Source organism: Lagenorhynchus albirostris, chromosome 9 (assembly GCF_949774975.1).
Source record: "Lagenorhynchus albirostris chromosome 9, mLagAlb1.1, whole genome shotgun sequence".
Taxonomy (NCBI): Eukaryota; Metazoa; Chordata; class Mammalia; order Artiodactyla; family Delphinidae; genus Lagenorhynchus; species Lagenorhynchus albirostris.
In genome coordinates, this window is record NC_083103.1 from 10,947,584 (window position 1) to 10,959,231 (window position 11,648).

Sequence of the window (11,648 nt, forward strand, 5' to 3'; positions counted from 1 at the left end):
TCCCGGACTGGGGCACGAACCCTTATCCCCTGCATCGGCAGGCAGACTCTCAACCACTGCACCACTAGGGAAACCCTCCACGATTTAGTTTTAAATGAGAAAAGCAAATTGCAGGGTAGTTAAAACAGAGAAAAGTAAAATTATTTATCACATCTAGCTTATAAACAGAGGCCTTGCCTCATCACCTCTAATATTTAAGTGCCTACCTCCAGCTGAACCTATATCCGAATCCTTTTTTACTGCAATGGAACAGATATTATTTCATTATAGATATGAGGGAAACCTCTTCCAAGGAAAGCCGAAATAGCTCAGTTGAGAGACCATTAGACTGAAGATTTAAAGGTCCCTGGTTCGATCCTGGGTTTCTGTGACTATCCTCTTTTCAATAACGTGCGCACTCGTCTACCCCTCTGTGAGGCGCGGATCTCAAGCTGCTGCCCAGGTCTCGCTTGAGCATGGATGATAATGGGCTTGGGTGGATGCGGAAGAACAGGCCAGTTTTCTTTCTTTTCTCTGGGAAGGAGGAAACCGTAAAGGGTTATGTCTTTGCTTTTAAGCTGCTCTGTGTGGCTGCTCTGTGTGGCCGGCGGGCTCTCCCCACACACGGTGCGCCGTTCGCTTTCTAATTCATCCCAGCCCGCCGGCTTCTTTCCCACCACTTTCCAGGAGCTGCCGGTGTTGGACTCTCTCTCCGCTGGGACGGGCGCGCCGACGCTCCGCAGGGGGAATTGGCGGTCATGGAGGTCATGGAGGCACCACGTGCGGGGCGCGGGGCTGCACAGAAAGAAATCGTCGATTTCAGCTTGGGGTTTAACAATAACAAGGACAGCTTTTGCTGATGGTGGCGGCGGCGGGGGGGGGGGGTAGGGTTGGAATTCCTTTCTGGTGTATGTCTACACTAGCGTTATCAAATCAAATACAGGACGCCCAATTAAATTTGAATTTCGGAGAAACAAGGACTATTTCTAGTATAAGCCTCCCAAAGATTGGCATGGGACATAATACACATTCGTTATTTTTCTGAAATTCAAATTTAACTGTATTTTTATTCGCTAAATCGCAAACCACTATTGTACATCATATCCCCACACATCTCTGGATGCGCCCCTCCACCCCACACCGCGGCCCCGGAAAGATACTCAGAAACTATAGTCAGGACGACGTGGATTTCAGAAGAGACTGGTAATTTCTTATTCTCATCTCTCAGGTTTCAAAATGCATTTGTGTCCATCAGCTAATTTGTTCTCACCACCACCGGACAAGACCTTGGTGGGGATCACCAGGAAACACCCCAGGAATCAGCCATCTCACCTGGTCCCAGGCTTCCAGAGCTGTCCGCTCTGGCCTGGGATGGGGGTGGAGGAAAGGGAGATTTGGAAGCTGGAATGAATCTTAAAAAAAAATAAATAAATAAAATATCGGGCTTCCCTGGTGGCGCAGTGGTTGAGAGTCCGCCTGCTGATACAGGGCACGCGAGTTCGTGCCCCGGTCCAGGAGGATCCCACAAGCCGCGGAGCGGCTGGGCCCGTGAGCCATGGCCACTGAGCCTGCGCGTCCGAAGTCTGTGCTCTGCAACGGGAGAGGCCACAACAGTGAGAGGCCCACCAAAAAAAAAAAAAAAAAGTCGTGTTAAGACGATGAGCCACTCCATTCAAGGCAGTGCAATGGAACACACGCTCAGGGAATGCTTTCTTTTCTGCCAGCTCCCAGGCTGGGACATGGGGAGAGAGGAATGAGACCTAGTCCTCACATAAAAGGCAACATGGAGAACTATTGCTTTTGGACCTATTATTTGTCCTCCCCTTTCTGTTAATCTGTGCCAAGATGCCTGCTGATGAGGGGCTTCAGCCCCCAAAACTTTGCGCTCTTGGGTGGAAGGATACATTTTGCTTAAGGGACTCTGAAAAATTCAATGATCATCAAAAGGAAGGAAAACAAAATGGTGGATGAATAGATCGGGCAGTTCAAACTTTGCATGATGTATGTCGGCACGTGTGATGGTGAATTTTATGTGTCAGTTTGGCTAGCTATGGTGCCCAAATGCCAGCCTAGGTGGTGCTGTGAAGGTATTCTTTAGATGTGATTAACATTTAAATCAGTAGACTCTGAGTAAAGCACATTACCCTCCATAATGTGGGTGTGCCTCGTCCAATCAGGTGAAGGTTTAAGAACAAAGACGGGGGGTTCCTGATGAAGAAGGAATTCTCCTCAAGACTGTAACACAGAAAGCCTGCCTGAGCCTCCAGCTGGCTGCCCTGCTGAAGCTGGACTCAAGATGCAACATCAACTCTTACCTGAATTTCCAGCTTGTTGGCCAACCCAACAGATTCTAGACTTGACGGCCCCCACAATGCCCTGAGCCAATAAAAATAAATAAATAAATCTCTATCCACCCAGACAGCATGCTTTAAAGTGTTACACATAGGTAAGAGGGAAGGGTGAGATTTTTATTATTGCTCCCGAGGAAAAAGTGCTCTGAACGAAGGTCAACCACCTCGGGACCATGAAGGTGGGCACCATACTCCTAGGAAATGTTGGGCCTTTGCCCTGAAAGGGCAAACCCTTCCCAGTTTCCAGCCTGAGGAATCCCTTTGGGAAGTATTTGGATACATGCAGGAAGCTCCGAGAATACAGGTGTGTCTGCCTGCATCACCAAGCTCGCAAGCCTGGCACACCCCTACTCACCTTTCAAGGCACGGTTCTAATGTCTTTTTTTCCTGCCAGGTTCGGCTCTACCCACCTTCTAGTCATTCCTCAGTGTTACCAAAGTATATATTCCTCTATTAAAGCATTGATTACAGGGTCCCAAAGGTCTGCTACCAGCTCTATAGTAGCTCCACAGTGCAGGGGTGGAGACCAGGGATGGTGCGGGTCACCAAGAGCTTCCCCGGTGGAATGGAGGTTAAGCTGAGTCCTCAAAAGTGCTTTGGGCGGACGAGGGGGAAGAAGTGAAAGGGAGGTTGCATTCCAGTTAGAGGGAACACCGTGAGCCAAGGCTCAGAGGATTGAAAAGGTATAGCGGGATCTGTAGTACGAAAATAGTGGCGTGTACGCTTGAGAAGTGGAGGGAGGTGGGTTCAGCCTACCCAGAGTGGGGTGAGCGCGCGTGCGCAAAGGCCAGGCCCGTCGGGGCGGGGCTGGCGAGGGTGGCGAGCGGGGCGCGGGCGCGCTCTTAGAGCCCAGGGCGGGGGTGGCTGCCACCACTTCTGGCTGGATCCCAGATCGTCTCTTTCAGCTCATCCGTTTCGTGGGCGCCTAGGATGGGAACAAGGAACTGCGAAGTGGCGCTTCTCGGGAGAAGTAGCAGCTTGGTACCTTTAACACTGAACTGTGGTCTCCGACCCTGTGCGCTTTGGGTTTAGGGCAAGGAATCGCGGAGGGGCAGGGACAGTGAGTAAGCGGCTTCTCCTCCCTCCGCAGGGTTTTGCAGAAATCAGGATTCACGTTTGCCAAGGGGTCTCTGTATAAAAGAGGACGTGTTCTGTTTTATTTGAGAAATCTGTATTCATCTGCCAGAGAACGACTTAATCACCTTTCCACACTCCCCACTTCGCCTGCCCGGCGCCGTGGGATCTCTGGACCGGAATTGGATTGAATCACACACAAAGGAGGAGTCCGGAAACTCATTCGGTATCCCGCCCATTAGCTGCAGCGCAAACGATTACATAGCTTTCACTCACCGGAGTGAAAGACTTTACTGTGAGCCCGGATAGCTCAGTCGGTAGAGCATCAGACTTTTAATCTGAGGGTCCAGGGTTCAAGTCCCTGTTCGGGCGGAGCTTCTTTTTCTTAACAGGTATTTTAAAAGTGAGAACTAGCTTTAGGGGCCTCTGATTTTTAGCCGGTTGCCTTTGGAAAAGGGAGTAAAATGTGGAGCGTGTACCCTGCGTTTCCAACCACTTCCCGGGGGTAAAAGGCAGGCAGACACCACGGGCCTTTGTGCAAAGACCTCCAGGAGATTCGCAGTGCATCGCTGTAGGGTCTAAATAAGCTGGCTTACTCGGCAGCCGCCGACTGGGCTGCTTGGTCTCAACTACTGCTGCAATTAAAGAGAGGGGGACGAAGCCTTCAGGAAGTCGCTGGGGCTCCCGCAGTCGCCGCCTCCCTTCGCTCTCCGTGAGCGAGCCCTGCAGACGCTCTCTCTGGGGTTCCCTCCCTCTGGGTGCCTGAGGATTGTGGGACGGATCCCGCACCCTTCCACTCCACCTTGCTACCCTTCTAGAGAATATTTTTTGCGCTCTGAAAAGGAAGAGATGCCATCTAGAAACGGAAGCACCAGGCAGGGCAGCTCCCCCTCCCTACCGAGGTCCAGTCTCTCCGCTAACCCCCAAAGTGTGACCCTGAATCCAGGGAGAAGTTGAGGTTGAGATGGCATCTTCTGCTGGTGGGAGAAGGAGGGTGCCTGCTGGGAAAGAGTGCGTTTGAGGGGCTGGAATGCGAAGTGTCCTGGAGTTCGAAAAACAAAAATGTTAGCTCCCACTGACTACAAATTAATAAGGACACATTTGGCTCCTGAGAAGTTTTGAGGAAGTCGGGTTGTGGACACAAGAGCTCAGGCATGGATTCACCAAGACTAAACTAATCTTCCCTGTGAGGTGAAGGGACCAGGTACATCCTTGCCTACCTGGAGACTGAGCCTTCCTTGCTTCTGCCAGGCAACAGAAGAAAGTCGATCTTGAACTCATTAACAGGATGGGGATGTGGGCTGATTGAGTCAGCTGCCCTCTTAGGTGATGGACTATGGTACCTAACGTACCCAAAGGACGCTGATCGGTGGGGCAGGGCGAAGGTGGACATAGAACTCAAGTGGGAGGCAGGGCCTTCACCCCTTCACCCTCCAAGCTGAATGCCTTACCCTGTGCCTACACAGACCCACAATTTTCTTCTCTCCAAAGCACAGCTTCCTCATCAGGAGCAAGGGAATGATAGTAACAGCACCCCTCTCATAAACCTGTGCTGATTAAATGAGGTAACAATGCATGCAGCAGTGCTTAGTAGAGTCTTTGCCCCAAAGCGAGCATGCAGTACGTTGCAGCTATTATTATTAAAGAGCTTTCAGTCTAGGGAGGGAACAAAAGACACACTGAAAACAGGTAAGAAACCATTTCAAAGAAATGTGTTCCCAATATGTGAAAATCATGAACCCGTATTCACGTGACTTGTGTTGGTTGGTATGTGCTGAGGCGACAGCAATGGTCACCGACCCAAGGAAGAGTGGGATTCTTTCTGGAAGGAAGTGAATCATGGCACTCAGGTGGCGTTCCAGGGGAACAAAGTAAGGGAGCTGAGGCAAACACTCGGGTTTTGCCTCTTCTTCCTCAGGAAGTCCCCTGGAAAGTGAGCAAGTCCATTTCTGGCAACCTTGAAAAGTGGAATCTCTTTGCTCCGATCATTTCCTGACTGAACAAGAACACACCAGGTGGGGGAAAGGAGAGGACAAGGGGAGGAGAGCACTGAGACCTCCTGGCTCTTTCCTCCTTCCTGTCCTCAAGTTCACTCCCTCTCCCTTTCACCAAGGGGTGAAAAGTGAGAAAAAAGCAAAAAAACCAAAACGCCAAAAATTAAAAGGAAAAGACAAATCAAAGTCTCTCTCTACCAAGACCTTTCGAGCTTTGGAGCTGAATAGCTCTGCTTGGTTCTGGATGATTTGAGGGCAAATTAGTTATTTCATTTAAAAATTATCGTATTATATCAACCTTAAGGCAGGGGTGGGGGGGTGGGGACTGAACTGACACCACGTAGAGGACGTGCTGGGCACACAGTAGGCACACAGTAGGCACTTAGTAGGCGGCTGTCTTTCCTCTTATTAGGGTCCTGGGGAGACGTAAAAAAAGCCTTAGGAAGACAAGAATATGTAGCCTGGGACAATTTCCCCACATTGACAGAAATTCTTTTTCTCACTCACTGCCCTCGGAATCTCAGAGCTAAAATAAGATGCAATTTGGAAGGTGAAATTGGGAATTGGAAAGGTAGAGATGAAAGAAAGTCTTAGTTTTTAAATTTTTTTTCTTAAGTTTCCTTAACAGGGTCGAGAGAGCCATCGTCCTCGCCGAAATAGCTCAGTTGGGAGAGCGTTAGACTGAAGATCTTAAAGGTCCCTGGTTCAACCCCGGGTTTCGGCAGAGTTTTTGCTGACTCATCATTGGACGGGACTGGAGTCTGGAGTACCTTCCTTTTCTTACAGTGTCTCCCATGAAGGCTCACCTCCCTCCCCGATCCCACACACTGCGAGGATCCTAAGAGCGTAAACCTCGTAAAGATATCACAAATCATGGAATGACCTGGACCCAGTCCACTTAGACTATGTGTCGGGTGTTTTATAGTGTGATGACCACCACTTCCGGTCTGCACGTAGAAGGTCTTGAGTTTGATGCCAAGTAGAGTTACGCTGGGCTTGCAAGCTTTTTTCATTGACGACAAACATGAAGACTTTAAAAACGTTTGTCTATACACGCAAGTCAGGGTCCTATCAGCGTGTTAGAAATTTGGTGAAGAATGGTTCTCGGCGGAAGATGTGATTTATAAGCACGTGTGTTGACCTGAAATATTTCTTGGAACCCCAGTCTTCTCACCGTGCTTTTAATAAACAGTGTGTGAACTATTATCACTTAGTGCCAAAATTTGCACATTTACTGCCAGGAGCATTACCATCCGTGACTCTGACGATGTTTATTGATGTTTCTATATAAAATAATACATGTTAGTTTTAAGGAAAAAATATCTGAAGACAAAGTATCTATCATACAAGGTTGGAAGAGAAAAGACGGAGGTTGGAAGAGAAAGTTACCAGTTGCTTTCCTCACCTTTCACTTTTTCTGCAAAATCCACCTTTGGTCTGGCCTGGGTTGTAAACTCCAGGAGGGCTGAATCAAGTGTGTTCTGCATAACCTCACACCTGCTCAGCGAGAGTGGTGTGGACACACGCTCAAATTTGTTTTAGGAGTTTAAAATAACCGCCCGCACAGGGACTTGAACCCTGGACCCTCAGATTAAAAGTCTGATGCTCTACCGACTGAGCTACCCGGGCTCGGAAAGGCAGCCTGGCTCCTAGTCTATCCACAGAAAATAGACCACGTGGCCCTATTCTTTTCCTATTCGATTAAAATCCTGAGTCTTTTTGTTGATTACGTGAGCGGTGAAACTGCAAAATCAAGGTCGGGAAGGCGTTTGGCGAAGGAATCTTTTCTGATCCCATTACAGAAAGACTATCAAGAAAATAGACCGTGCTTCCACGCCAGCAGCGCCTCCGCCCCTCGCATCCTAAAGGGAACATCCCAGGAGGAATTCTCCAGATTTAGAACGTCTGGATTTCTAAATCCAATCTTGGTCTGTGAAGAGTCCCGGAGGGTCTTGTGGGTGGAATCTTATGAGTAATTGATTAGGTCTCCAATCTTTATTAGTCAGAACACATCCAGGACCAAGACCCGGTCCTGGTCCTCAGTGGGGCGGGAAGACACGCAAAACAGAAGTCAAGCGCTTTGATGGTGGGAAGCAGGTCAACGCCAGAAGTAAGCGTCCTGCCAAGTATTCAAGCGGGAGGTGATGCCCGGATGAGCTACCAATGGTGACTGGGGCCCTGAAGCCTTGGGAAGAGAATTTTGAGCAGAGGGAACAACAAAAGGAAAAGGACCTTCGCCAGGGAATCTGAACATTTTCCTTGAAGCTCCCATTGAAAGGTTTGGATCCGGCTGGAGTTTATATTTTTAGGAAGTCCCATTACCCTGGCAGCTGTGTCCTGAATATAACTAATGTGGACACACAAAAAACAAAAAGTTTCCTGCCATTTCAGTAAACAACCCATGTTGCCTACCATTCCACTAAACAACGAATGTTGCAGCCATCCAGCCACCAGCCCCTGCACCTTCCCTGTTGGTGCGCCCAGAGGGGAATTCAGGATGGAGAACAACAGGATACTGGCCCTAGAGAGTTAAGATGCATGTCAAAGGAATATTTTCAATGAACCCAGACCCTTGCGTCTTCCCAAACTTAGAAAAGCACTAAAATAATTAACTTGAGATGTCTGTTTTGTGTGTGTGTGTGTGTTTGGCAGTAATCATTTGATGTTCAACTACATGGGTTTTTTTTCCCAGCAAAAAATCCTATATATCCCAGCCCCTCCCTTACCTTCCTGGAACAGTTCCTCAGAGCTGAGAGGCCGATTCCCTGGCTATAGTCTTCAGTAAGGTCCCTGAATAAAACGAAACTCTCAAGTTTTAGGTTGTGTGTTTTTTCAGTTGTCACTAATAGGCGCATTTTTTCATTACTCTTGTTTCTTCATTGCCATGTTATTCATTGAGGCACTGGATAAGATCCCTTGAAAGGGAAGGGAAAGGAATCCTATGGGGTAGAGCCTCATAACCATTTTAGCTGCCTTCGGATTTCAGAGACACTCTGAACTCTGTTGGGGAAGGATGACGTCTGCAGTCTTTTATGGAGAAATATATCCGTGTAACCGAGCAGGACCCTAGGGGGCCTTCCTGAGACAGAGACCCCGAACTCCACCCAGTGTGCTCCACCTGCCTCTTGTTTGTAGAAAAGCTTTAGTCTCCCAGGCCTCCCAAGAGTCAGAAAAAGCTAGCTCAAGAGGTAAGGATTGGAAGAATGTGAACATATAGTAACAAAAGCTAGCAGTTGGGCGAGGAGAACTGGTAAGAATGTAAACAGGTCAGCCCTATAGGAGTCACAGAATCTTTAGTTCTTTCCTGAAGGACATAGACAACAGTGTCTGATGCACATTCCTGAGTTGTTTTGCAGATACTAAAACCACCACCAGAGGGAAAATCTAACTGCATGATGACCAGACCGTAGCCTCGACACAAACTGCTCCATCTTGGGCAGTACTGAATCTATGACTTGCATACTTCAAGGAAGTGGAACCAAACCGACCCTGGAGTTGAAGATTAACTGTGCTTAAAACGGGGTGATTCCGACCAGACCACCGCATGAATCATTTTGAGATGATTATCGGAGCTGTCTGTGCTGTTCTGCACATAGCCCGCACACCCCTGCAACTTCCTGTTTTTTCCCTATAAAACCCTTTTCCCTCTAACTGGCAACTTGGAGATGGTTTGGGGGACACTAGTTTGCTATCTTCCCAGGTTGCCGGCTTCCTGAATAAAGCACCAACCCTTGTGTCTCTTGAACACTGACTTTTGAGTGAGATCAGCTGAAACTGAGCTCGGTTCCGGCTCCGGTTGGTAACCTCAGGAACTATGAACAAAGTTTAAAAAGTAATCCACTAGGGAAAGATAGTCACGTTATGTTAAACAAAAATGACAGAAGGTGCTAAACCATACGTATGATATAATATTTGTGGAAAAGTCAAACGATGTGTATATGAATATATATCCTGTAATTGTATATATAATTAATTATATATATTTGTATATTTGTTGCTTTCATATACATAAGAGATGTTTAAGGGTAGAAAACGATCTGATAAAAATGACCACCTTTTGAGGAACGGCAACGAAGTGTGTGAGAAGAGTCTCTCACTGTTTCCTTTACGTACATCTGTATTATTGCATTAAAAAAGCATGTATTGTTTTCAATAATAAAATAAATGAAGAAGAAAAAAATTGTCAGTTAGATTATTCCATCCTTCTGAGATCACGTAGGCAGCCCTTTAGATCAAAGCATCCCTGATCCTGTGTTTTCTACAGATCCCAGCAAAGGAAGGTGAAAAGCAAATTTCCTTCCCAGTAGAGGCACCCTCCATGCTTCAGGGTTTTGGAGGGGAGTATCTGGTGTTGGGGAGGAAGGACTTTTTTCCTCTATCCTTCTTAGTTCTGGCTGGTCTAAGAATTAAATTGACAAGACAGATTAACAGAAGAAAACTAAACAAAAGTTTAATAATATGTGTACATGGAAGGGACCCAGGAAAATTAAGTAACTTGCCGAAATGTCTGAAAACCTCACCTTAAATATTATCTTCAGCTAGAAGCCAAAAGAGGATGTTGGGGATAGTGATTTGGAACCTCAAAGGGGAAGAAGGAATTGGCATGAATATGGAAAAGCAAATGTTTGGTAAACACGGTTTGCTGGGCCATGCAGAGACCATGGGACACAGAGAGGAATGTTAACACTTTTAGACTTTGCTAGGTTTCTCCCTGTCTACCCACCTGGTTCGTACTATAGTAATCTATGGTGATAACTCCTATCCTGGAACAGATCCTTCATCTACATTCTTTAGGCAGTTAGGGAGAAGGTCCAAAGTCAAACTTTCTTCCTGAGTCTTTTGGGCCTTGATTGTTTTCAGCTCTAAACAATCCGCATGCCAGAGAGACATTTTGGGGTGGTAAACTTTGCTCCCCTACACTGGTATTGAAAAATCACCAGTGAATTAGGTGCGCTTTTCACAAATGAAGATGTAGATCCCTAAGAATCATATGACATGGCTGGATTTAGCCAAGAAAAATAAAAAGATTCTCCCCCCCGGAAAAAAAAAAATTGCCTGTAAGATGAAGCCAATCCTTTGGGGGAGTTAGTGAGCCTTTGGTCGAACCTCAGCTTCCTACAACAGTTCTGTACTCAGCTTTGAATGTAACGCAGGAGAGGGTGAAGATTTGTTTCCTGTTCCCCTAAGGCAGACTAGATTGACAGGCATTGAACCCTGAGAACAAAAGTCTCAAACTGTGTATAATCAAGTGTTAATGGTGTGGAACTGGGCTGCTTAGCGTAGAGACAGTTAACTGGAGCTGTGTGTAATTTCATTTAACAAACTATCCTGTTTTTTTTCCTACGCACCACCCCTCCATCCCTCCGTCCGCCATCTTGAAATGCCCCCTCTTCCCACTTTCTAAGTTCTTTGGTTTGGGAAGTTCCCTCTGATCCTTAAAGACAGGGATCAGAACTTGCCGCAGAGACCTCTGCTTGATCCTCTCCAGAGGGGGTTGGGTCCCGAGGACTCTGAGACTGTCCGTATTGCTGCTCCCACCACAACCTCCCTTCAACACCTGTTTAATGGTCTGTCTTTCCTCCTAGAATGTTTCTGCTGTGAGGACGGGACTTCTCTGTGCATCTCCACTGTTATCCAAGCAAGCTCTCAAAAACTGCTGAATGAATGAATGGACAGTTGACTGAGGGCCAGGGGTCAGGGAAGGCTTTTCGTGGAGGAGGAGGGGGCAGAACTGGTCCTTGGAAGTTTTTGTTTGGTAGAGAGAGGGGAGAACATTCCTGTCAAGGTGAATGATTTCCATAATCAAATGGAATAAGTTTGTCCTGAAAAAGTTCTATGCCAGTCTATCGTGCCACCCCACTTAATTCTTTGTAAGAGCTTATCGCCATCTGAAATCCTCCTGTTTCTGAACCACCTCTTCCCTCTGTCCCTCTGTCCTGTAAGTGCTTCTGGACAAAAACCTTGTCGGTTAAGGACCTTCTATTTTTTTTTTCTTTTCTTAATGTTATTTTCTGTTTGGTTTACTTTCTTTTCTTTCAAATCTTTGCATTCCCACAACCTCAGCGTTTAGAACGGTATTTGGCACATAGCATGATCTTAGATAATCTCTATTTCAAAAAGGGAACGTTTTTACTGCGCAATGTACCCCTCGTCCCCTCCCCTACAAAGCAGTATAGTTTCACGCAGACGTTTACTTTTCACCTTCCAAACCGTCGGTTCTGAAGCTATTGCTACACTTTCTACGTCTGCT

At 47.1% G+C, this 11,648-nt stretch overlaps 3 non-coding genes across 3 annotated transcripts; 2 read left to right on the forward strand and 1 right to left on the reverse strand.

The window, feature by feature from the left end:
• The first annotated feature begins 3,703 nt into the window (after positions 1-3,703).
• TRNAK-UUU (transfer RNA lysine (anticodon UUU)) lies at positions 3,704-3,776 on the forward strand. The gene has a single exon. It is a non-coding gene; the product is annotated as a tRNA-Lys (tRNA).
• Positions 3,777-6,048: 2,272 nt separating this feature from the next.
• Positions 6,049-6,122, forward strand: TRNAF-GAA (transfer RNA phenylalanine (anticodon GAA)). The gene has a single exon. It is a non-coding gene; the product is annotated as a tRNA-Phe (tRNA).
• An 832-nt stretch (positions 6,123-6,954) lies between these two features.
• TRNAK-UUU (transfer RNA lysine (anticodon UUU)) lies at positions 6,955-7,027 on the reverse strand. Its single transcript has one exon. It is a non-coding gene; the product is annotated as a tRNA-Lys (tRNA).
• Between the last annotated feature and the right edge of the window lie 4,621 nt (positions 7,028-11,648).